The following is a 25,841-nucleotide window of genomic DNA, read 5'->3' as shown; positions in this document are numbered from 1 at the left end:
TTCTGAGGGCATTGTCTGTATTGCAGCCCAGCATCGGCTCTGCTCTGAAACTAAAGACCCACCCAGCTGCCTGCACAATCATGGGTGCACCTCTTCAAAGCACAAGCTATTCATCTTTGAGAACCAACAAAATCTGATAAAGGCATACCTGTGCTTTCTTTATGCTTCACAGATAGTGTGTTTTTTACAGATCGAAGGTCTGTGGCAACCCTGTATTGAGCAAATCTATTGGTGCCATTTTTCCAATAGCATTTGCTCACTTGGTGTCTCTGAGTCACATTTTGGTAATTCTGGCAATATTTCAAACTTTTTCATTATTATTGTATTTGTGATGGTGATCTGTGATCAGTGATCTTTGATGTTACTATTGGAATTGTTTTGGGGCATCACAAACTGTGCCCATATAAGGTGGTGAACTTAATCCATAAATGTTGTGTGTGTTCTGACTGCTCTCTCTCCTTCTCTGAGGGCCTCCTTATTCCCTGAGACACAACAATACTGAAATTGGGCCAATTAATAGCCCTGCAATGGCCTCTAAGTGTTCAAGTGAAAAGACGAGTCACACATGTCTCATTTAAAATCAAAAGCTAGAAATGATTAAGCTTAGTGAGGAAGGCACGTCAACAGCCCAGTTTGGCCAAAAGCTAGGCCCTTTGAACCAAACAATTAGCCAAGTTGTGAATGGATGCAAAGGAAAAATTCTTGAAGGAAATTAAAAATGTTACTCCAGTGTACACACTAATGGTAAGAAAGTGAAACAGCCTTATTGCTGGTATGGAGAATGTCTGAGTGGTCTGGATAGAAGACCAAACCAGCCACCACATTGCCTTAAACCAAAGCCTAATCCAGAGCAAGGCCCTAACTCTCTTCAATTCTATGAAGGCTGAGAGAGGCGAGGAAGCTGCAGAAGAAAAGTGTGAAGCTTAGCAGAGGTTGAGGTTTAAGGAAAGAAGCCATATCTGTGACATCAGAGTAAAAGGTGAAGCAGTGAGTACTGACATAGAAGCTACAGCAAGTTATCCAGAAGATCCAGCTAAGATCATTAATGAAGGTAGCAACACTAAACAACAAATTTTCAATGTGGATGAAACAGCCTTCCACTGGAAGAAGATACCATCTAGGTCTTTCATAGCTAGAGAGGAGAAGTCAGTGCCTGTCTTCAAAGCTTCAAGGGACAGGCTGACTCTCTTCTTAGGGGCTAATGCAGCTGGTGACTTGAAGTTGAAGCCAGTGCTCATTTATCATTCCTAAAATGCTAGGACCCTTAAGAATTATGCTAAATTTACTCTGCCTGTGTTCTATAAATGGAAAAACAAAGCTTGGATGACAGCACATCTACTTACAACATGATTTACTGAATGAATATTTTAAGCCCACTGTTGAGACCTATTGCTCAGAAGAAAAAAAATTCCTTTCAAAATATGACTGTTCATTGTCAATGGACCTGGTCACCCAAGAGCTCTGAGGGAGAGGCACAATGAGATTCATGTTGTTTCCATACTTGCCAACAAAACACCCATTCTGCAGCCCAGGGACCAAGGAGTAATTTCAACTTTCAAGTCTTATTATTTAAGAAAGACATTTCCTAAGGCTATAGGTGCCATAGAGAGTGATCCCTCTGATGGACCTGGGTGAAGTCAACTGAAAACTTTCTGGAGATGATTCACCATTCTAGATGACGTTAAGAACATTCATGATTCATGGGACGAGGTCAAAATACCAACATTAACAGGAGGTTGGAAGAAGTTGATTCCAAACCTCATGGATGTCTTTGAGGGGTTCAAGACTTCAGTGGAGGAAGTAATTGCAGATGTGGTGGAAACAGCAAGAAAACTAGAATTAGACGTGGAGCCTGAAGATGTGGCTGAATTGCTGCAATCCCATGATAAAACTTGAATGGATGAGGAGTTGCTTCTTATGGATGAGCAGAGAAAATGATTTCTTGAGATGGAAACTACTCCTGGTGAAGATGCTGTGAAGCTTGTTGAAATGACAACAGAGGATTTAGAATATTATATAAATTTAGTTGATGAAGCACTGGCAGGGTTTGAGAAGAGTGACTCCAATTTTGAAAGAAGTTCTACTGTGGGTAAAATGCTACCAAACAGCATTGCATGCTACAGAGGAATCGTTCATGAAAGGATGAGTCAGTTGATGTGGCAAAATTTATTGTTGTCTAATTTTAAGAAACTGCCAGCCACCCCCGCCCTCAGCAGCCACCACCCTGATCAGTCAGCAGCCAGCGAGGCCAGACCCTCCAACAGCAAAAAGACTACAACTCTCTGAAGGCTCAGATTATAGTTAGCATTTTTTAGCAATAAAATATTTTTAAATTCAGGCATGTACATTTTTTAGAGATAATGCTATTGCACACTTAATAGGCTACAGTGTAATGTTAACGTAAGTTTTATATGCACTGGGAAACAAAAATAATTTGTGTGAATCACTTAATTGAGATATTTGCTTTATTGCAGTGGTCTGAAACTGAACCTGCAATATCTCTGCGGTATGCCTGTATTAGAAATCATGATATCATATGGTAGCCTGTGAATTTAAATGCAACAATAATAATTAATAAAAATTGAATGTGTGCAATATGCCAAACACTGTAATACGCATGAAAATTCTATGAGGTAAATGAAATGATCTTTTTTTTTCAACAGGACCACTCTGGCTGCTATGTTGAGATTAGACTGTAGGTGCTGGGGGGGGGGGGCGGTGAACAATAGTGAAAACTGGGAGACTTTATTAGGAGGCTATTGCAATATCCAGGTGAGAGATGATGATGGCTTGGTCCACAGTGAAGGTGGTAGAGGTGTTAAGACGTGGTTGCATTTTGGGTGTTTTGAAGGTAGAGTCCCCAATCTTGGCCAATGGATTGGATTTGGGGCATTAAAGAAAGAGAGCCGTCAAGAATGCCTTACAGGTTTTGAGCTCCTGAACAACTAGAAGTCTAGAGTTGCCATTTCCTGGGATGGGGGGATGGAGAGGAACAAGTTTTAGAGGACAGAAGGTCAGGGGTGCAGCATGGTCAGTTTGACTTATCTATAAGCCATCCAGTAGGGTTTTCAAGTGGGCAATTGGAGAGATGAGCCTGGAGTTTAGAGGAGGGGTCAGAGCTGGAAGTGGGTGCTCTACAGCCATGACTGGATAAATTACCATTGAGGAGGGGAGGTAGGAAAGAGAAGAAGTGCAAGGACTAGAATCTGGGACACTGTGACATTTGGAGGTCATGGAGGTGAGGAGGAGCCAGCAAAGGAGACTAAGGAAGAGCAGCTAACAAGGCATCAGGATAACCAGGAGAGGGCAGTGTTCTGGGAGCTGAGGGAGAAGAGTGTATCAATAAGGGGAAAGATCCACTGTGTTAGAACGGCTCAGAGGTCAAACCGGTAGTCCCCCGGGCTCCAGTCCAGGAGCCCACTCTTCCTTCCTGTTGCCTTGCCCGTTTCCATCTCTGCCACGTATCTCATTACACTCCCTTGGAATCAGCTCCCTTGTCCACGCCGAGCTCCTCTTGGTCATGTCAGGATTTGCAGTGTCCAACACATGCTCAGTAGATATTTGTTGAATAAACAGAAAATGAATGAGTGAGTGAGTGAGTGATTAGGCACGGGGTTGGACCTGAGAGAAGCTGATATGCCTGCATCCCCGATCCCCAAGGAATATGTGTTCTTTTGTCTTCAAGTGCCACAAGGGTCATGGTGAGCTGGAGCCACTTGTATGGGCTCATAGGAACTAGTAGTTGTTATAATTTCAGGAATTCTGAGAGCTGGCTGTTAAACACAGCCATAATTAAAAATTAAATTATTGGGGTGAGGGATAAGTTAGGAGCTTGGGATTAACAGATACACATTAGTATATATAAAATAGATAAACAACAAGGACCTCTGTATAGCACAGGGAGCTATATTCAATATCCTGTAATAAACCATAATGGAAGAGAATATGAAAAAGAATATATGTGTATAACTGAATCACTTTGCTATACACCTGAAATAATACAACATTGTAAATCAACTATACTTCAATTTAAAAAAATTAAATTATATAAACTTATACTTAAATAAATATATTTTTAAAAAGGTAATAAGTACTCAAAATTTCCACTTCCCAATTATTTTACTACATTACACTATTATCTATGCTCTTGAGTTTGTTTACATCTCTTGTATCTGGATGGTGGAAACCCTATAAAATGGTGTGTCATCTCTTCCCAAGATCACATTCAGTGATGTCAAGTTGATAGTTTCAAATAGGCTATGTGAAAGTATCTACACAACAGAAATGAGCAATTTCTACAAATCAGGACTCCCTGTTCCCCCACCCCACCACCACCCCTCCCCTGTGTGTTGTTATACATTTGCCAACTGGTTATACTATATTTCCTACAAAAACCTCCAGTAAGCAGCCTTTCTTCAATGGGGGAAAAAAATCACTGAATTCTCCAGAAAGCAGAATTTCCTTCTCCCAGTTTCTAACATTCACTTGTGTAAATTCCAGGTGGACAAAACAACCAGAGGAGTAACTGGATTTTTCTTTCTCTCCCACCAGTGGTTTGATAGTGTGCAGACAGCTGGTGTTTAATGCCATCAATTAAATGGGTTTTGACACCACTGCTGATGACTTGTCCCCAACCACCACCCTGCAGACTCTTCCACTGGGTTCTTCTGAGGGAAAGTTTAGATTTATGAAAATCACTCATTATTATTTAACTGGTCAGCAGCTGAGCTGGTTATGAAACGTGTGTCTGGATCAGAAATGTGGGTATAAACTGCCGGACTTTAAAGAATTTTTTTAAAAAACATATACTGGAAATGTGGAGAAGAGTAGGATTATGCCCTTTGAAAGCTGCAACACCAGCCAGATTCCTCTCCATATCCCATTCCTGCTCCCGGATGATGCAATTCCTCTTCCCACTGGAGTGCATTATGCTCTCTTTAAAGACTCGAGCTAATGGAACGCTGAGAAAATCAATCCCTTCTTATTATGCTAGCCTGCTGTTTGGTAAATGGAAAGCAAATACTTTCTTCTTCTAAGTAGGCAGAAATAAGCCCTGGGAGACACCTTGATTATACCCTCCACATGTCCTGAACAAGAGTCCACGCACCATATCTGTGCTTAACATACATTTAATTCAAAAAGGCCTGGTCCATATCCACTCACAACTCAATGGCAACACAACTCTATCTCTTTCTCTCTCCTCTGAAGAGGGCACATGTCATCATGTAGTGCTTTTTTTTAAAAATATTTATTTATTTATTTGGTTGCACCAGGTCTTAGCTGCGGCTCGCTGGCTCCTTAGTTGCGGCTCACCGGCTCCTTAGCTGTGGCATGCATGTAGGATCTAGATCCCTGACCAGGGATCGAACCCGGGCCCCCTGCATTGGGAGTGTGGAGTCTTAACCACTGTGCCACCAGGGAAGTACCATGTAGTGCTTTTTGAAGAGATATATTCGATTGACATCTAACATCCATAATATCTACCTTTATTAAGCATTTACCATGTGCCAGGTATCATGCTTTCAACATTTTTTTCACAACCTCATAAGGTAGATTGTATTTTTATCCCCATTTTACTGTTGAGCAAACTAGGTGAGATAAAGGGATGGAGGTCACTGAAAGGAGCAGAGTTTGGATTTAAACCCAGTTCTGTTTGACTCCAAACCTAGGGCCACAAAACACTTTGTTCCATGCCAATAATCAGGCCTCAGAACCAGAACCAAGTGAAAGCTCTGGGCAGTTTCAGGCTTAACATAAGGATCTCTGCTAAGAGTGAGAATATACTGTTTTGCAAGAAGGTCATGAGCCCTTGGTGTTGGAGGTATTCAAGGAAAAATGGAAAGAACACTTCCTAGGGTAGGCTTCCCAGGACAGTGGGCCTCTTGTTTGGGGAAGAATGATTGATCAAATCTGTTGCTTCCCAAAGCTGATTGCTCACCAGGGAAACAGAGAACATATTTTTGGTAAGAAAGCAGACTCGCTCTATAAAATCAGATTAGAAACGAAGGGCAAGAATGCAATGATTTGGGTCATATCATGAGGAAGGACTTCTTTTAAGTCCATGCAGTGGACGAGGTCTCTCCAGGAATATTGCCCTTCTCTCCATGAGGCTGTTATGGAGAAGCTGATGAGCACACACAGAGTTCCCTTGGCCTCCACACTCATCCAGGACATCACTGTCTCTCACCTGGAATTTTGCTCCAGTTTCCTAACTGATCTCTCCTCCCAACCTAGTCTGAGTTATCACCACCACCACCCCAACCAATCTTACTTTTTATTCTCTCCCTTAAAGACCTCTTAGCTCACACTGGCAGGTTGAGTTCCCAGGGAAGCAGAATGACGCAAGGACCAGCATGTGGGATGTCTATTGGGGAGGATCTTGAAATTAACACCTGTGGAAGGGAGGGAAGGAGGCAGGATTGGACACAGGAGAAATCATCACAACAAATCTTCAGCTAATCCCTGAGGTGGGGGGGAGGGGTGGTTCTGAAGCTGGTGACACTTCAGAATTCTCCCGAAATAGAGTGAGCTGGACAGAGTCTTTATGCTCCTGTGCAGACCAATCATTCGATGTAGGAAGCCAGTGTGAGCTTGGACAAGGTGGTTATCTTCAGAAAAAGTGGAGGAGGGCTGACAGTAAGGGCTGTCTGTCAGCAGCACCCCCTGAAGCCGAGAGAATAAACTCTCCAGTCCTGATCGGGGATCCACACTCTAGCCCCTGCTACCTCTCCAGCTCCATCTTTCTCCATTCCCTATTGCCTAACCCAGACACATTAAACTTCTCAGGGGCATCTTGAGTGTGCTGTCACTTTCATGATTTGTACATGCTCTTACCCTCTTACTAGGATGCCCTTACCTGCTACATTAGTTTCCTCTGGCTTCTGTAACAAGTTACCACAAAACTTGGTGGCTTAAAACAACACACATCTTTATTCTCTTACAGGTCTGGGGCTCAGAAGTCCGACATCAGTTTCACTAAGCCAAAGTCAAGGTGTCAGCAGGGCCATGCTCCCTCAGAAAGCTCTGGGGAAGAGCTGGTTCCCTCCTCTTTTCCAGCCTCTAGAGCTGCATTCTCTGCCAGCCTTGGCTTGTGATTCCATCCTCCGTCTTCAGAGGCAGCAGCAAAGTTCCTTGTTTCCTTGTCACACTGACTTCTGCTGCTGCTACATCGACTTCCTATAAGGACACTTGTGATTGTATTTAGGGTCCACCAGGATAAAACAGGATAATCTCCCCATCTCAAGATACTTAATCACTCCTGTAAATCTTTTTTATCCTATGAGGTAACATTCACAGGTTCCAGGGATTAGGACCTGGATATCTTTGGGGGCCATTATTCAGCCGACTACATCTGCCCTGACCCACCTACCTCTCTCTCAAGTCCAAGCTCAATTGTCACCTCTTCTGGGAAACTTTCCCTGACACTCTAAGGTAGGTGGAATTGGCACCACTTTTTAATTTCCCGGCACTCTGTCCATGTCTTTATTCTATCAATCACCCCGTTAGGCTGTAATTCATTCATTAAGCACCTGCTATGTGCCAGGCACTGTTCTTGATCAGGGGTTAGAGCAGTGAACAGATGGGACACAGACCCCTGCCCTTGTCTAGTTTCTATTCCAATGAGAGTAGACAGTCAAATTTTTTAAGTTAAAATACACACGACATTAAAAAGAAAAAAATAATAAGGACCCCCCCAAAAATCAGAGCAGGGTATAGGAAATTAGGAATGTAGCGGGGAAGATACAGAGAGTTGCCATTTAAAACAGAAGGTCAAAGAAGGCCTCATTGAGATGGTGGCATTTGAGTAAGGCCTTGAGGGAGCTGTGGACGGATATATGGCAGAAGAGCTTTCTAGGGAGAGGGCAGTGCCAATGCAAAGGTTCTAAGGCTAGAGTGTGGCTTATGTGTTCAGGGAATAGAGAGAGGAGCTCCTGGATCATTCTGAGCAGAAGAGTGACGGGATCTGACTTTTTACAGGATCACTTTCCCAGGACCGTCTCGTGTAGATGCACAGGGTGTGCATTCCACCACCATCTAGGAGGTTCCTTTTACATTTAGCCCATTTACATAGACTATTCCGAGTAACATAGAAACCCTAATGGCTTCTGTCTGAGAAAAAAATGGAGGGGATGCCAGGGTGGAAGCAGGAAGACCAGTCAATAGGCCTTTGTAATAATCCAGGCATCTACGTCCCTCCAGGCTTGCTGCACCCCGACACCCAGAACAGTGCCTGGAACACATAGGCGAGCAAATAACAGATGATTACATTCCGTACCACTGTGTAAGCCAGACTTAAGGAGCCAAAATCTTCTGTGTATCCCAGGGCACTCCCTGGTTACTTCTTGTATTCCCATTTCTTGATCAAAGAGGTAGACCAGATGATTTTTCAAATCCAACATTCTGTCAACCCAACTGCCATCTGGCCTTCTCCACTAGGATGTTCCACTCTCATCTCCAATTCTACATGTCTAAACTGAATTAATCCCTTTCTCCTCTCCCAACCTGAAACAACTTACTCCTGGCTTCCCTGACCTGTTGATGGTGGCTTCATTTTCCCACCTCGTTTTGAGATCTGTTATGTTTACCAATCTCGTCCAGGTCCAAGTCCTGGGACAGCTTCTCTTTCAAGCCCACTGCCCATGCCCCAATCCTGCCCTCACCACATGTCCACAGGAGCCACAGTGGCCTCTCATTCTCTATCCGCTACCAGGGTCTTGTATCTTGCTGTCCCTCCTCACTCCAGGGATGCCCTCGTGTTCTTCACTCCACCTCCAGGACCTACCTCCAAGCTCAAGTCCTTTGTTAGTGTGTACTCGACCCACGTCTTCCTGATCTCATCCTCGTCAGAACTCCTCTGCCCTTTATGATCTGTCATTTGGCAACATCTAGGGAGGAGGTAATGGCCAGGGAAAAGAATATGTGCTTTGGAGGCAAACAGATGGGATTCAAGTCCCAGCTGAGTCACTTCCTTGCATGTGATCTTGGAAATTCATTCATCCTCTCTGGGCCTTCGTTTCTTCATGTTACAGCTTTTTTAAAAGATTAAAAAATTTAAAAGTCTACTTCCTAAACCAGTATGAGCATCCAAAGTTAACGTTTGCAAAGCACCCAGTGTGCATTAGGTACTCAGTAAACGCTGACTCCTTTTTCCCTGCTTGCTCTCCCTTGCCCACAGTTCCACTGCCTGCAGTTGGCACTTTCATTCCTTTCCCTACTGCCTTATTATATTTAGTTAAAATGTTATTTATAAATACATGTTAGTAACACATTTATTCCAGGCCATATCAACCCAGGTTAGAACACAAGATAATGAGAAACCCTTTCAGTAATTATCTACTTGGATGTGCATCAAAATCACCTTACAATTGTCCATGGCAATTTTTTAAACTTATTTGGATATTTTTAAACATGCTCTCCAGTAGAAGAGGAGAGTGTAATGAACCTCTGTGTACCTGTTACCCAGCTCCAGTAATTGTCAATTTTTAGCCAGTCTTGTTTCATCTATCCTCCCCTACTGTCTATTTTTATTTCTGGAGTATTTTAAAGCAAATCTCATATTGCTCCACTCATAAATAATTCAGTAGGTATCTCTACTATGTAAAGACTTGTCTTAGTTTGCCAGGGCTGCCATAACAAAATGCCGTAAACTCAGTAGCCTAAACAACAGAAATTCATTTTCTCACAGTTCTGGAGGCTGGAATTCTAGGGCGCGGAGAGGTTTGGTTTCTCCTGAGGCCTCTCTCCTTGGCTTTTTGTGGTACAGCCTTTTCTCTGTACCGTGCACTCACAGTGTCTCTTCCCCTTCTTTTTATTTATTTATTTATTTATTTTTAGCTGCGTTGGATCTTCGTTGTAACGTGTGAGCTTTCTCTAGTTGTGGCGAGCGGGGGCTACTCTTCGTTGTGGTGCGCTCGTTGCGGTGGCTTCTCTTGTTGTAGAGCACGGGCTCTGGGTGCACAGGCTTCAGTAGTTGTGGCACTTGGGCTCAGTAGTTGTGGCTTGCGGGCTCCAGGGCACAGGCTCAGTAGTTGTGGCACACGGGCTTAGATGCTCCGCAGCATGTGGGATCTTCCTGGACCAGGGATCGAACCCATGTTCCCTGCATTGGCAGGTAGATTCTTAGCCACTGTGCCACCAGAGAAGTCCCTCTCTTCGTCTTCTTATAAGGACTCCAGTCCTATTGGATCAGGGCCCCCCCCCCCCCGTTATGACCTTATTTAACCTTAATTTGCTCCTTTAAGGGTCCTATCTCCAAATACAGTCACATTAGGGGTCAGGGCTTCAGCATATGAATTTTGGGAAAAGACAGTTCTGTCCATGTTTAACAAACATGCTCATAACATCATTATGCCTAAAAATAATAGAAACAATTGCTTAATACCATCCAATATCCTGTCCATGTTCAAACTTCCAGAGTTGCCCCCCAATACATTTTTTTAACAGTTGGTTTGTTTAAATTAAGGTTCAAAATGTGGAATATTCTTTCTGAAATGCAGATTCCAATGCCCCACCCTGGAGTGGTGGTTTAGCTCCCACCTTGCTGCCTCTGGGGGGTCACGATAATTTTTGATTGTTATTTAAACCCCAGTGGAAGTTTGGCCTTACACATTTTAATCAGAATTATGCCAACATTGATAGATTTCCATCAAGAAAGGAACTTCTAGAACAAGTGTCATTAAGTAATGAAATTCATTGATCAGTTTTCCCTACAGCACAATTAGTTTCCAGCTTTTACCATTTTTATTAAAGTTTGTTAGAATTATCGTCATTGGCGTCGATTCTTTTCCTGTTTAAATTTTACAGTGAAATTTGATTCACTTTCAGGTTTTTGTCCAGGTCCAATTTTATCAATTATAACATCTGCCTTTGTGAGTTTCATTTTGTGGCCATTACTTCTACCAAATCTAACTGTTCCCAAACAGATTTGGATGTCTACATTTCGTCAAGGTTTGATTCTTCAGGTAGTTTTCACTCAATAGCTATTTTTTCCCCTGTATGTAGTGTTAGCTGTTGTTAACCTTATTTTGTATTGATTATTTCTACCAGTTGTATTCATCCTCACTCTGATAAAAGGCTGCGAGCTTGGATTTATTTCTCTACTTATCCAAGGGAAAAAAAAATGTTCTGTATCTAAGAGATTGCAAGGGAGAGGCATGGTGGGAGCCAGAGAATGAGGAAGAGACACACACGCAGAGGGAGAGAGATAACTTGGGAAGGAAGCTGCAGCTGTCTCGAGATAGTGTTTGCTGAGCTCTCTGCAGGGTCCGAATGTGCTAGGGGTCAAAACGGCAAGATTGAAACAATGTGGAGGCTGCAGTATGGTTGGTGAGCATAGGTTAGGCAAACAGTTGCAGGACTTTAAATCCTGGGAAGTTAGACACATACTTGTCATCTTGCCATCCCCACCCTCTCCCCCCTTTTATGGCTCTTTTTACTTTCTTCCTGTCCCTGCCCAGTCAGGGGCTGCATCTCAGCCCTCTGCTCTTCTTGACCTTCAGGCTGACTGCTGCCTCCCGCGAACCTCGACTCCTCCCCATGGCCAAGGCCCATAAAGTTCCCTGAGCAGAGGTGAATTCCCCCTTGGTTTTATCAGTGCCTAGCACAGTGCTCTGTATGCAGCGAGTGTTCAAAAATCACCTGTTGACCGACCGGTTTATCTTCAAGCATCACCCTTCTGATGTAAAGTCCCATAAGCTAGGCCACTGTTAACAAATCAAAACACATCGAACTCGACCTACCACTTCCTGGGGGGTGAGTGGGTGGATGGATCCAGATTCGGCAATTCTGAACTGTTGGGAGGCCTCTCGATCTGTCTACAGAACTGAAGCTTGAAAAGTTTTATTTTTTGCCGACGTTCCCCAGCAAATGCCTGCTGCACGCCCACACACTTAGCCAGCAAGAACAAAAGAAGAGCTGCTGCAAAAATGATTCCCTCTGGGACCAATCATCCTAGGAGCAGCCTCCCTGGAGCTTGCTGCCCAGCACGGGCTTCCCGGTGCCTCTGGTCCGGGCTCACAGCTGTCTCAGGTGGAAGCCCAGGAGGAGGGGGGCTGCAGGAGAAGGTGCAGGGGCAAATAGTCGCCCCCCCTGGGAGAGTGAGGCCCTGTGGGGACCTTGAGGAGGCCTGGAGGAGGGCCACCACACGAGAGGAGACACAGCCAACTGAGAGAGATGAGAGGGGACTGCAGGGCCGTTTGTGCGAATGCCTTAAAGGGCTTGGAGTGGCAGCACCCATAATGTAAACTGTGTGCTCACGGTGTTAAAGCCCGAGGATTAGCAAAAGAAAACGGAAGGAACAAGAGGAGGGTCCTGGCCTTCAAGAGAATACGAGACAAGAGGAAGGGCTGGATTCAACCCTTCTCAAAGTCGGCTTCAGGTTGGAATCAGCTGGGAGGCTTTACAAAGACTGAGGCCCCAGCCCCACCCCTACCCCCAGAGACTGATGTAATTGGTCTGGGGTAGGTTCTGGGCATCCAATTTTTCAAAAGCTCCCCAGGGGGTTCTAATGTGCAGCCAGTTGAGACCAACTGGGCTAGATTGAAGATGGAAAAGGACATACAGTCTCCCTGGGTCTTCTTCTGTGGCCCAGCAAGGCGAGGGAGAAGGCCCTTGGACCTGACCTCTGGCGTTGTGTGGCAGGCTGCCGGGCTTGAGGCCAAGCGCTGGGCGTGTGCATCTTCAGATCTGAGTGCTGCTTTTGGGCTGACGACCAGCCACTGTGAGACCTTGGCCGGCGAGGGTGTCGGCCAGAGAAGACCTGGGTTCACCAGTTCACTGGGTGCAGGGCAATCACTTCCTGCCTTCAGTCCCCTCATAGAATCTCCAGCTCTAAAACATTCCGAATCTCGACTTTCATTAAAATAGCCCAGTCACTTCTAGTTCAACAGATTTTTTTTTTTTCCCCATGAATTATTCAAACTGGGGAGTTGAATGTTGAAAATAACATGTTGGAGTTGTCCTCATTAGAAAGCTTTTAGCTGTGAATCGCCGGCTTCCAATGTATTTACAGAGCCTGATCTCTGCAGAGTTGGGGGGATGAACGCAGTCAATCATTTACAAAGTCTCTAGAGAACGCCACGTGGAAATAACGTAATAAACACCCACAGAATAAATAGAGGTGGGGTAACAAAGGGAGCCATAGGGAATAGCCGTGGGCACTCAGAAGAGTCCCAAGCCTTGGGAGAGCCTCCTGGCCTCGCTGGGCATCTGTTTCAGTCACGTTCATGAACGTCTGTTTCACGCCTGCTCTGTAGAAGGGGATTAGAAGATGACTCTTCCCCTTGAGGAGCCCCCATCCGGGGGATTGAGGCAAACACATGACAAGAGACACATCGGTAAACAGCCGATGATGACAGAATATGAAAAGAGGCGGAATGTGTTACAGCCTTTAACTTCTGGCTTTCTCCTCGACTATTAACCACCAAACAGGAAATTCTGAATAAGCAGAAGGTGGGACCGAGTGATGACGCCCCTCGGAGGGGCCCAGAGTCTCTGCCTGTGGGTCACCACGACATCATCACAGATGTCGCCACGTTCCAGACAACACAGGGCTTCATCGTGACTGCTTCTAGAGATGGGATTGTTACGGTGTGCAAATGAAAACTGGGTGATTTGTATAATTTGCAATAAAGTTATAAATATATTGTAACAGCAGAGGAAAGGTATTTCTAGAGAATAGAAGTGACATCAGATTCGTTTGCTTAATTTTCAAAATCATTGTTTTTTTGTTTTTTTTTTTTTACTGTTTCCTGATTAAACAAATCCCACCCAAGGCAGTGGAGGAAGTTATATCTGGTGACTGTGCAAGAATCAGCAGACAATAATATCTGGGAATTTTCACAGCATATGTCAAGGAGGTGAGGAATTTCAAATGCTAAGACATTTATGATGTTATTTTACTTTGCTTTAGAAAAGATGATAATGTGCTATAATGTAAACCAGTAATTCCCAACCTCTAGTGTATAATACAGCTGAATCACATGTCAGGTTTGCTAAAACACTGCTGGGCCCACCACCAGCGTTTCTGATTCAGTAGGTCTGGGCTGGGGCCAGAGAATTTGTATTTCTAACAAGTTCCCAGGTGATGCTGGTGCTGCTGATTAGGGACCAAGCTTTGAGAACCACTGATATTACCACCTACTTTCACTACTCAAAATGCTGTTCAAAGCAGCAAATACAGTGCATTGGAGGACTCTCAGGGCTGTGCTCCTTCTGCCCTCCTGTCTCCTCTCTCTTCTTGTCTATTCGCATTCTGACTTAGTTCTCGTAACCCACAGCACGGCTCTGTGGCCAACCAGCTGTAGTGAAATGTGTCCCTTCTTGGCCACCGTCATCTTAAATTATCATTAGCACAATTAGCCCTTTTGTAAAATCTGAATCTTGGCTCATCCACGCAGATTATTTTTCCCTCCAGTTTCTTCAAGAGCAAATAAGATATTTTTAAGAATTGCTCCAGCCTAAGATCCCATGACTTTATGAAGCAATGGTTTTAAGCAACACCATCCATTTGTTTTGGGAGGAGGAGAAAAGTAACTTTTATAGAGCACCCACTTACGTACGTACTTTGTGTTCTAAGTCTCATTTAATTCTCCTGAAACCATTTGAGTTGATGCCATTTTCAAACTTCAGAAAGTTTAGGTCACTTGCCCACATCACCCAGCCAATGAGTGATGGAGCAGGGTTTGAACTCTGAGCCGTTCTTGCTCTGTCCAGCGTAACGCAGGCTTTCCCGCTGCAGGGGCAAAGCGAGAATGATGCCAGGGAAATGCTTCCTGCCACGGACGGCTTGTCTGCTTCCAAACACCACTGACACTTGGGTGTTGGCGCCCAAGAGGGAGACCTTGGCACCGGGCCCCTTTGTTTATAGATCTGGAATCTCACACACATGAAAAGTGAACGCAGAGCCCAGGGGCGGGTGGGGGACCAGGCCAAGCTTGGATGGCACAACTGTCAACACAGCAGAAATACTACAGGGAAAGGCAAAAACATTTCAAAGATACAATCACTGCCATTTTGTTCTTGCTAGAGCCAGTAGCTTTTGACTCTCTATTTGAATAGGCTTTTATTTTCCTTAAAAAAAACCCCAACTATTTGTAACTCTCCTAATGACAAGGTCACGATGTTCACAGGGATGATAGGAGGAAACCTCTCTGTGACACAGGCGGGTCTTGCCAATCTTAACATCCCGTAATTCAAAATCACAGGCCCAAGTGACACTCAGAGAGGAAAACGAATCTCTTTCCCAAATCTGATCATTAGTGAGAAGGAAGTGAGACCATCAGCTGCCACTTATTACCAGGGGTCCCTTAGGGACCATCTGGTTTTTCATAAATAGTCTTTAAATTATTTGCAGTCAGGAAGCTCAGCTCAGTCTCAGAGGTGGCTGGAAACTGAACAAGGGGACTTCTTGGAGAACTAAAGGCAGAATCATGAGCAGCAGATGCTGGAGAGGGATTTAAAGGATTGCCTACACTTTTTTTGTTTGTTTGTTTGGCTGCGTTGGGTCTTCATTGCTGCGCGCGGGCTTTCTCTAGTTGCGGTGAGCGGGGGCTACTCTTCGTTGCGGGGCTTATCATTGCAGTGGCTTCTCTTGTTGCGGAGCACGGGCTCTAGACACGCAGGCTTCAGTAGTTGTGGCACGTGGGCTCAGTAGTTGTGGCTTGCAGGCTCTAGAGCACAGGCTCAGTAGTTGTGGTGCATGGGCTTAGTTGCTCTGCGGCATGTGGGATCTTCCCGGACCAGGGCTTGAACCCGTGTCCCCTGCATTGGCAGGCGGATTCTTAACCACTGTGCCACCAGGGAAGTCCCTGCCTACACTTGGAAGGAACCCACACAAGAGCCAATGCATGAACTATGAGGTCTGGGGGACGGGGGAGTGGTAATGGTCTAGTCCAGTGCATCTCAAACTTTAATGTGTTAATGAATCACCCCGAGATTTCTGTTAAATGCAGATTCTGTTTCTTTAGGTCTGGAGTGGGGCTGAGATTCTGCATTTCTAACCAGCTCCCAGCCATGCCAATGTTGCTCGTACACAGACTACACTCCAAGAAGAGTCTGGAAAACTTTCCATGTAGAGTCTTGAGAAGTTTTAAAGGAATCAACTTCCAGATGCTCAAAACCCATTTTCACTGTTTCCTAAAATCTGTCTAAGAAAGAGTCAGACCAAAGCTATATGCTCCCCTTTACCGTAGACTTCTTTCTACTTTTCTTCCCTCCTCTCTTCCATCTCAAATCTTACACTGGTGCATTGCTTCAGGGTGCAAAAACCACCCAATTCCCAAGAAAAGAAACAATTTGAAATATTGGAGTTATTGTTGAGAAAGTGACTAACTCTAATAACTGGTTACAAATATTTTCACAAGTCAAATGTTGTTGATTCATTGCTCCCAACAAAGTTGAAGGAGATGTGAATTATCCACTGGTAGTTATTTTAAAATAATTTTGAGGAAAAAACCACTAAGTGATTTTTAGCATTTATGCAAAAAGAATTCAAAGAATTAAATGACATTTCTATAACAAAACTTCCAATCCCACTGTTTAAACAGGAACAAAATTTCTCAGCGTTTACATCTACTAAAAAAGGAAAAAATAGGGTGAGTATTGATTTTGTGAAAGGAAAATCAAAATGGAGTTGGTATTGCTAAGAGAGCTCTCTAAAATGGAGTTAGGAGGCCAGTGAGGAAGTGGGACTTATGCACGTCTTACTCCTGATAGAATCTGAACTATGACCACTTATTTTCTTAATGCAGGCATCCAGAACACCTGCCCAATGATCCAGAAACTCAAGCTACTTATTGGACCCTTACCTTAAAATAACTCACGACAGCCTATCCCTTAAGGACAAATATTTCCTCTCCTACATCAGAGTCAATCGTAAGTCCTGCCAGACAGCTAACAACCTTGCGGCTTTTGCCTTTATAAGCCCCTGACACTCTCCCTTGGAACATTCTTTTGGTTTTACCAGAATCTGTGTCTCCTGAATTGCATATCTTAAGATCACAAATTATTCTTTGCTGAGTATTGTTCGACATTGCTGAATCCTATTCCACTTTAGCAGTAAGTAATTGTCAACATGGATATATTATTTTATTGTCTTTAAGAAGTAGAACAAAGAAAAAAAAACTGGGGACTTCCCTGGTGGTCCAGTGGTAAAGAATCTGCCTTTCGATACAGGGGACGTGGGTTCAGTCCCTGGTTGGGGAACTAGGATCCCACTTGCCGCGGGGCAACTAAGCCCGCGTGCCACAACTACTGAGCCCGTGTGCCACAACTAGAGAGAAGCCCGTGCACCGCAACAAAAGATCCTGCATGACATGAGTAAGAGCCAATGCAGCCAAATAAATAAATAAATAAATAAATAAATATTTTTTAAAAAAAGAAAAAAATTGATCCATCTCATGAAGAGATTCATTTCCAATAAAAATTGTGTTTAATAATAATAACTACCAAAACGTATATTTGTGTTTTTATCCATTGTATACCATTAAACACTGTATGACTCAATCCAGAAGAAATTTTTTACCACTTAGATACTTAAGGACTCTAAGTTTATATACATCTTTTTGTTGTAGAAAAATATGACACAAAGTATGTTTCATAAGGGTAAAGTTCTGTAAGGTAATGGAATGAAAATATGAATCAAAGAGAAGAAAGAATGATGCAACATTTAGAAGAGCTTATTCTACCATTTCTAAACGGATAATGATATCCAATCACTATGGTACATAGATTCCATTGGAAGCATTTTTAAAAATATATTAAAGTCTTGTTTTAAATGTCAGTATTTTAAGAAGAGCTTGTTCTTGTATATTTTAAATGGATGATTATATATCAAATTACTATAGTACATAGATTTCACTGGAAACATTTTTAAAATTATACAAAGCTTGTTCTAAAATGTCAGTATTACTAATAAATAGGGAATTGTCTTCTTCTTAAACTTATGAAAAGTTTTAGATGTAAACATAAAAATTATGAGCTGTACATAGTTTTAAAAAATTTTTTTAAAGTTCACAGAAAAAAAATTAAAAGTCTGAAGACCAAATATCATGACAGAACACCTCCCTCAGCATGTTTTTTTTTTGGCTGCGTGTCATGAGGGGTTTAGTTCTCCAACCAGGGATGGAACCTGTGCCCCCTGCAGTGGAAGCACAGAGTCCTAACCACTGGACCACCAGGGAATTCCTGTCCCTCTGCCTTTATGAGAATATCTTTGGTATCTTCATTTCACCAATCAGTTTTTTATTGGGTTTGCTTTTTAAATAACTGGTTTAGGACTTCCCTGGTGGTGCAGTGGTTAAAAATCTGCCTGCCAACGCAGGGGACACGGGTTCGAGCCCTGGTCCGGGAAGATCCCACATGCTGTGGAGCAACTAAGCCTGTGGGCCACAACTACTGAGCCTGCACTCTAGAGCCCATGAGCTACAACTACTGAGCCTGCGTGCCACAGCTACTGAAGCCCGTGCACCTAGAGCCTGTGCTCTGCTACAAGAGAAGCCACTGCAATAAGCCCACGCACCGCAACGAAGAGTAGCCCCTGCTCTCCCCAACTAGAGAAAGCCCGCACGCAGCAATGAAGACCCAACGCAGCCAAAAATAAATTTAATAATAAAAAAGTAATATTTACTGATCAGTTACCTCGTACCAGGCACTGTACCAAACGATTGTATTTCCATGTGTTATTTCAAAAAAATAAAATAAATAACTGGTTTCACTCTAATTATGGGTTATTCATTCACTAATTTGTTTAGTTTTTGTTTTCTTTTTTGGCAGGAGGAGGTAAGAGGGATGGCAAAGGTTGATAGAGAAGATAAAAGAGAATATTGGGTTGGTATCTCCAAGAGATATTATTTCCTTGGGTTATTAAATATGTAGCCAACAATTCCAGTCATCTTCTCATCTCTTATCTCCATTCTACCTTATTTCAAACTTTCAAAAATGTATAAGGAATTTAATAATAATAATAATAACATGAACCCTCATGGATTTACCACTCTGTACATGAAAGAGAACGTTCCCAGTTCTGTTGAAATCCCCTCTGTGCCCCACCTTCATGCCATTCTCCTGACCTTCCTTCTCCCAAAGTAAGCACAGCTCTAAAGTTTGGGTATATGATTCCATCACTCAAAAAAAAAAAATATAGACTTCCACACCTGCCTTAGCAACATATAGTTCAGTTTTGCCTGTTTCTGCACTTTACATAAATGTTATCATATTGCATGTATTCTCCTGCAATGTGATTTTTTCACTTGGCATTTTGTTTGAAATATGCATTTATATTGATACATATAGCTAAAGTTCATTCTTTTTCATTGCAGTAAGGTATTGTGTAAGTATGGCAGAAATGATCCATTCTTCTCTTGGTAGCCATTTAAACTGTTTCTTATTGTTTTGCTACTACAAAGAAAATGCTATTATGGACATATTTGTACACGCCTTGTGTTGTACACGTGTAAGAGTTGATCTGGGGTAAGTGCGTGTGTGTGTGTGCGTGTGCGTACACATCCCTGGGATTGCTGGGTAACGGAACATTTTATGTGTATGTTCAACTTCACTAAATAATGCCAAATTATTTTCAAAGTGGTTGGAATAATTTACATTCCCATCAACAGTATGTAAGAATTTATGTTATTCCACAGTTGCCTCACCAACATGTTTTTAAAATGTTTTATCAGTTTGGATGCTGTAAAATGGTATCTCATTCAGGTTTAATTTCCATTTTCCTAATTATAAATGAGATTGAGCATGGTTGCATGTGTTTATTGGACATTCACGGTTTCTCTTCAGTCAAATGCCTTTCTTTTAGATTTTGCCTTTCTAAAAATTAATTTCTAAGATGTGTGTTATAGATATGTTTGCTATAAGTGCATATATGTGTTTTACATATACAATATATATATTATAAAACATACTTTCTGGATAAATTTTTTTTGTTGGTTATATGTTTTGCAAATTTCTTTTCCCAGATTGTAGCTTGTCTTTCACATTCGTTCTGCCACCTTTTGATAAACAGAATTTCTTAATTTTAATGGCGCTGAGTTTGACAAAACTTTCCTTCATGACTTGCACTTTTGTTCTTTGTTTAGAATATTCTTTCCTACATTGAGATCACACCGATATTCTCCTATATTTTCTACTAAAGGTTTTGAAGCTTTTCTTTGCACATTTCATTGGTTGTTGTATATGGTGTGAGGTAGGTATCCAGTTTTTTTTCCACATGTACATCTGATTTCCCTTACACCAACTATTGAATGGTCTCTAATTTTTCCAATAATCTTCAATGCCAGCTCTGTTGTAGATGACGTTTCCACTCGTGCATGAGAATGTCTTCTGAGATCTATTCTGTTCCATTGGTTTCACTTCTCAAAATCCCTCCCTTCTATAGCTTCTTGCCAACTGTGTCTCAATCAGTGTAGGGAAGTCATGCCTTTATCCTTACCTTGGCTAAGAGTTCTTGGAGATATTTGGTTACTTTGTATCTGCCTCATAGCATTGGTGCAAAGTAATAAAACAGGATATTACATATAAAGTGCTTAGTAAGATGCCTGGCACAGAGTAAGCACTCAGTAAACTGTAATTATCATCATCATGGTACCCTGTAGTCCTTAATTTACTCTCTTTAGCATAACAGTTGCTAGATTCCTCAAAAAATAAGTTATTTGAGCATCTTCAAGGAGGGGCCAGACTATGTAGCATAAACTGCCTGCCTTATGCCACCCAAAAAATTAAAGGAAAAGAGAAGGTAAGTCACGAAAAACTATGGGTGTCTATCATGAGCACAGTGCCAGGCACGAAATGTTCATCCAACAAATGGTTAATATAACTGGAAGATAGACTCTCAAGGTGATTAATGGCATGGACTTTGGAGCCAGACTAAACCTAAACTTGAATCTGGTCTCTTCAATTTACTATTATGTGACCTTGGGCAAGTTACCTCACATCTCTGCACCTCAATTTCTTCATAGGTTTGCTGTAAGAATTAAAAGCATTCCAAATTCTTAGTACAGTACCTGGCACATGGTAAACAGCTAATAATCAATTTCGTTGTGTTGGCTGTTGAAATGTCACAAGTTTAACTCTCCTTGGGGCAACTGTCTGCTGTGTAACCTGATGTTAGCACCTCTGCATTGCGGGGGGGGTCACACAAGCACAGAACCCATTGACGCTGCCCATTTGTTTAGCCATGGGGCTGACCTTGGCTTCTTTCAGAATGTCTCCTGATAATATGGAGTATTTATTTCTCCTGGAAGTCTTAACTTGTGGTAATTGTTTAGCAAATGAAGCAAAAAAAAAAAAAAAGATTCACAGTTAGTGACAGAAAATTTTTAATTGCAGAAAAAGAGAACACTGATGAATTTAATACTGTGATATTTTTCAGTGAAAAAGAAGAATGCTGAAGCAAGAGAAACCTGACCTCTAATATCAGCTCTATTTAGCTGTGCATGCTTGGGAAAGTTAACTAACTTCTCTATCTGCTTCTTCATCTATAAAATGAAAATTTTGTTAGATTATGAGGATTATTTGAATGTATGTAAGTCACCTGGAACAGTGTCTTATGCATAGTAGGTCCTCAATCCATGGCAAATAAACACATTTGCTGATACAAAGAGACCCAGACTCTAAGTTGAATAGCAAAACAGCAACCACAAAAAGAATGTCTCCTTCTTCTGCATCATGGATTCTGGGGCATGGATTGCAAACTGCAGTTTCATTTAGGTCACAGGGGGTATTGAAACATTTTGAATCTGTTGTCAATATTTTAAAATTGGCAGATATATTAACACTGTTGGATGACTTCCACCTGCTTCAAGGTATGTTTTCACTAGAAGTATCAGAAGAGGCAGTACTGTCTCCTATAAATTATATACCATTGTAATACTTCGCTAATTTACAATGAAAAATGTTAACAGCTTCAGGAGTTAGGACTCAAGTCTTCTCTCATCAGCACATTCTCTTCTAGGAGGAAATGTACATGGATGGCCAGATCGTAGACAGAGGGTTTCTTGGTGAAGAGGAAATCAGAACAAGGGGGATGTTAAACAACCCCAGTGGCCAATGACATCAATCTAGATGAGCTCAACCACCCATGCCCTCCACTCGGAGAGAGCTCCAAGGAGTAGTTACATGAGTCTGCTCTCTCTTGTGGACAGCCCTGGAGAACACCATCAACTTTTCATTCTCCTTGACTCTCCTTGACTCTTCTTCTTTGTTTAGGCTCCATGCAGACGTAGTTCAGTACAAGCCCTCTTATCTAACCAAATTGAGAAAGGTAGTTTGTTAGGACAATATGTTTAAAAAGTAAATTGAAAACAAGTTCACTGGGGCTTCCCTGGTGGTGCAGTGGTTAAGAATCCGCCTGCCAATGCAGGGGACACAGGTTCAAGCCCTGGTCCAGGAAGATCCCACACACCACAGAGCAACAAAGCCCGTGCGCCACAACTACTGAGCCTGTGCTGTAGAGTCCACGAGCCACAACTACTGAAGCCCAGGTGCCTAGAGCCCGTGCTCCACAACAAAGAGAAGCCACCGCAATGAGAAGCCTGTGCGCCGCAACAAAGAGTAGCCCGCTCGCCGCAACTAGAGAAAGCCCGTACGCAGCAACGAAGACCCAACGCAGCCAAAGATAAAATAAATACATTTTTAAAAAACCAAATTCATTGAAAAAACTGAGGAAATCATAAAAAAAGCATGCATTTAGCATTTATTCTAAAACATTGAAATGTGCCTTTGTGTGCCAATTTTTTTTCTTGGCTGAGCCGCGTGGCTTGTGGGATCTTAGTCCCCTGACCAGGGATGGAACCTGGGCCACCTGTGGTGGAAGCGCAGCATCCTAACCACTGGACCCTGTGTGCCAATTTTTTGATACAGGACAAAGACGTTTTCTTTAAAATAGACCTCCTTTCCCTTGCGTAAAGCCCACTCATAAGGTATCATCTACAATTTCCAGTTTAGTTTTTTTTAAAGTAGAGCAACAACATAAAGACAGCTACAAAGCAATCTAAGAGCAGAATCCATCTAGATTTTTACAATTTTCATCACAAAGTTGTCTCCTTTACATATTATTCAATAGCAACTTTATTTAATAAAAATACTTTTGTCAAGTTCTTCCATGGCACCCAAATTAATTTTCATTAAAAAAAACCCATTATTTTTTGTACTCATTATTTCATGGGTTAACATAATATTCTTTTTAACTGCATAATTATGAAATAGCACAACTGGCATAAACAGGTTTGGGAACAAACCCAACTAACTGACTCTAGGAAAGCCTACAACATAATCAGTAGGTGTAAAAGACTGCCAGCCAGAAGTGTTTAGTGAGATCAGTATGTCTTACAGAGAAAACAGCACATATTAAGTGGGAGTCAGTTTAAAAAAACATATTTTAGAAACATTTTTTTTCATATCATATCTTGTGTAACTGGTTGGATTTAAGCTCTCTTAAGTGTAGTCAGAATCCTTTCTTGCCTACCCCAGATAGACACCCACCTCTTAGCACCCAATGAATGATTATAAGTCAGGGAGATGTGGTACATACATACAGTGGAATAGTACTCAGCCATAAAGAAGAATGAAACAATGCCATTTGCAGCAACATGGGTGGACCTAGAGATGATCGCATTAAGTGAAGTAAGTCAGAGAAAGATAAATATAATATGATATCACTTATATGTGGAATCTATAAAAGTGATACAAATGAACTTATTTATGAAACAAAAACAGACCCACAGACATAGAAAACAAACTTATGGTTACCAAAGGGGAAAGGGGGTGGGGGTGGAGGGATAAATAAAGGGCTTGGGATTAGCAGATACACACTACTGTATATAAAATAGATAAAAACAAGGACCTACTATATAGCACAGGGAACTATATTCACTATCGTTTAATAACCTATAATGGAAAAGAATCTGAAAAAGAATATATATATATATATATATATATATATATATATCTGAATCACTTTTCTGTACACCAGAAACTAACACAACATTGTAAATCAACTATACTTCAATAAAAAAAAATTCAGGGGGATTTTCTTCTAGTTTATCACAAGGTCATTTTATAACTCCAAGTTTGGAATTGACTTTGCTATAGTCACTCTGTGCTGCTTTCAGGACCTGTTGTAAGGATCAAATGAAACCGTATCTGTGAAAACACTTGGTAAGCTCAAAAGCCCCATTCTATGGGCTAAGGCATTAATTCTGTGTGTATTCACCACACCATCCTACTAGATCGTGGGTTCCTTGAGGCTAGGAATAAAATCACCACTACATCCCATACAAAGCCAGCACATACTAAGCACAAAGTGAGAACCCATTGTGGGGAATGATTGTTTGGGCGTATGCAAATCTTCCTTGATGATTTTGTCTGCCAGGTCAAGCACACACGGACAGAAGATCTCACCAATTCTGCCTGTCCCATAAGTCCTGGAGCCTTGGCGGTGATCAAGAAAATAACGAATTTTACTGGATCTTCCACTCCCAGAAGAACAGACTGGTGGCAGCTCCGGGAAATGATCAGGGGTGACAAGAGATTGACAAGGAAGATGAGCAGGTGATTTTGTCTGGAAGGAGTGGCAGTTTCACATAAAACCACAACTCAATTTTTTTTTGCCATTTTTTTCTTTCCTTCTTCCTCTTCTATAAAAAGTCTGTTTTTGAAGTCGTTAAATGTATTTTTTACAGGCAAAGTTTCTGTTTTTTGAGGAAGGTTAACCTGCCATGACTAATTTTTTTTTTTTCCTGGTTACTGGTAATACCTTTATACTGTCTTCCTTCCCTCCCTCCCTCCCTTCCTTCCTTCCTTCCTTCCTCTCTCTCTTTTTTTTTTATTTCTTTCTTCCTTGCTTGCAAAGGGGGAGGGTGGAGATAGACAAATATAAAGATATGTTGGTTATAGACAAAAAGTATCTGAGTTCTTAACAATTTCAAACATACACAAAAATCAGAGAAAATAGTATAATGAACCCATGCAAATCCATCACCAGCTTCAACAACTATCAATTCATAACCAGTCTTGTTTCATTTATTTTATCACCTGCTACCTCCCATATTATTTTGAAGCAAATCCCAGACATCATTTCATTTCATCTGTAAATATTTCAGCATGTATCTGGATACTCTTTTTTTTTTTTTTACAAAAAAAACCCATAACCACAATACCTTGACCATGCTTAAAAGTAACAATAAAAATTCCTTAATGTAATAAAATATCCAGTGTTCAAATTTCCAGTTGTCCCATAAATGTCATAAATAATATAATCATATCTTTTTCCTCTTCCTCTTCTTTTTTTTTTTTTATTTAAATTTTTATTTATTTATTTATTTATGGCTGTGTTGGGTCTTCGTTTCTGTGCAGGGGCTTTCTCTAGTTGCGGCAAGTGGGGGCCACTCTTCATCGCGGTGCGCGGGCCTGTTGCTATCGCGGCCTCTCTTGTTGCGGAGCACAGGCTCCAGACTCGCAGGCTCAGTAGGTGTGGCTCACGGGCCTAGTTGCTGCGTGGCATGTGGGATCTTCCCAGACCAGGGCTCGAACCCGTGTCCCCTGCATTGGCAGGCAGACCCTCAACCACTGCGCCACCAGGGAAGTCCTCTCTTCTCCTTTTTTTTTTTTCTTTTTTGCTATCTGCTAACATTTGTTGAGTGTTTCCTAGACTATTGGTACTGTTCTAAGCACTTTACAAGTTTATTTTCTACAGCGATCTTAGGCAAAATTGTTTAGCCTCAACGAGCCTCTGTTTTCTCATTTGCAAAATGATGTGAATACCTCATTTATAAGGAGATGGTGAAATTTGAGAGATACTGTAGCTAAGTTTATCTCTTTTTCTTCTTTCCAGTTTG

General features: G+C 42.0%; 1 long non-coding RNA gene across 1 annotated transcript; it reads right to left on the bottom strand.

Annotated features, from left to right (window-relative positions):
• Positions 1 to 2,669: 2,669 nt before the first annotated feature.
• LOC309629136 lies at positions 2,670 to 25,835 on the bottom strand. The gene is made up of 2 exons (XR_014244880.1): positions 8,783 to 25,835; positions 2,670 to 7,176 (listed from the first exon to the last, which is right to left on the bottom strand). It is a non-coding gene; the product is annotated as an uncharacterized lncRNA (long non-coding RNA).
• Positions 25,836 to 25,841: the final 6 nt, after the last annotated feature.

The sequence above is a fragment of the Balaenoptera borealis genome (assembly GCF_965194805.1).
Source record: "Balaenoptera borealis genome assembly, chromosome: 5".
Taxonomy (NCBI): Eukaryota; Metazoa; Chordata; class Mammalia; order Artiodactyla; family Balaenopteridae; genus Balaenoptera; species Balaenoptera borealis.
This window is presented reverse-complemented; position numbering and strand designations above follow the sequence as displayed.